The following is a 1,280-nucleotide window of genomic DNA, read 5'->3' as shown; positions in this document are numbered from 1 at the left end:
GGTACAAAGGTTGGGAATTCAACCCATATTTTGGAAGCACACCATTTCAATCCACTACAGAGACCCTGACATAGATCACCCTGGTGTCTACACTATCATGGTATGATGGGTGAATGGTTCCCCACCCATCCTATCCAAGAGCTACCCGAGGTTCAGAGAGGGACAGTGACCTACCATGGCCACACAACACAGCCATGGCTGCCCCAACTGCCTCCACTTGGAGGGAAAGGGCACAATTCCCACCAACTCCAGAAAGGAACAGCAGAAGCATTCATTTCTTCACTCAGCCTCAAATGCCCCTTCTCTGCCTGGCCCTGTCCTGGGCAGTGTTGGAGACTGAAAGGAGATAGGGAACTAGACCCTCAGAGAGAAAACGTTTTGAGAACGATGTACAAGTGCGCTTTACACAATCGATGTGTGTATGGATTGCGATAACAGTTGTATGAGCCCCTAATAAAATGTTTTTAAAAAAAACATCTAAAAAAGAGAACTAGACCCTCCTCTGAATTTTCGGGGAAGGGAGTGTTCTATTGGATCGAAATTAAAGACATGACTATTGTGACTGAAACAATGGGGGTTGTATTCCCTCCTAACACTGAAATCTTGTAGGATAATGTGACTTTCAGGGTTGATTTGATCCAGCAACTCAATTTAGGACTTTCTTTTTTTGACCCGTACACTCCCGTTGAGCTTCTTGTCAAGGTTCATGGTTTCTCCCCTATCACCCATGGCCACATTAATTTGCTCATTTGTGAAAAGGCAAAAAGGAAAACAGAGAGGAAGAGACTGCTGGAGACAAAGACAGAGAGGCAGAGATATGGAGACATCAAGAGCAGATGACAATGTCTCCCTCATCTAGGAAACAAAACTCCCAGGGCTCTCCCTGGTTGAACCAATGTAAGGCACATGAACCGATCACTGTGTGCGGGGGAGATATAAATGCAGATTGGCTCAAGCCCGACTCAAGCACTACGGCCAAAGGGATGGACTTCCGCTGAGTGACTCCTCTGCGCGTACCACTGTTACTAGGCAACCCCAATGTCCTCTCTATCCTTTTCTCAGCGTCTTCCTCCATCCCCTGCAGGGTGAGAAGAACCACGGCTTTGAGGTTCTTTACCACAGCGTGAAGCAGGGGCCCACCTCTACCAAAGAGCTGGCGGACTTCATCCGAGAGAGGTGAGATCTCAGGCCCTGCCCGTCCCATGGGCCATACCTACCCATGCAGCCCCCACCCCACTACAAACCAGCCTGCCCAGCCCTGCCCACCCACAGGCCTGCCC

At 49.3% G+C, this 1,280-nt stretch overlaps 1 protein-coding gene across 1 annotated transcript in view; it reads left to right on the top strand.

Moving 5' to 3' along the window:
* Nucleotides 1-1,089: 1,089 nt before the first annotated feature.
* FCHO1 (FCH and mu domain containing endocytic adaptor 1) overlaps nucleotides 1,090-1,280 on the top strand; it is a 22,619-nt gene continuing 22,428 nt past the window's right edge. The window contains exon 1 of the mRNA XM_045299137.1: nucleotides 1,090-1,176. The gene's annotated coding sequence lies outside the window, so the exon portion shown is untranslated. The remainder of the gene's footprint in view (nucleotides 1,177-1,280) is intronic.

Source organism: Echinops telfairi, unplaced genomic scaffold (genome assembly GCF_000313985.2).
Source record: "Echinops telfairi isolate 266 unplaced genomic scaffold, ASM31398v2 ScPeMD7_7457;HRSCAF=8495, whole genome shotgun sequence".
Lineage (NCBI taxonomy): Eukaryota > Metazoa > Chordata > Mammalia > Afrosoricida > Tenrecidae > Echinops > Echinops telfairi.
The sequence above is the reverse complement of the archived record's forward strand: the minus strand, read 5'-3'. Positions and strand labels throughout refer to the sequence as shown.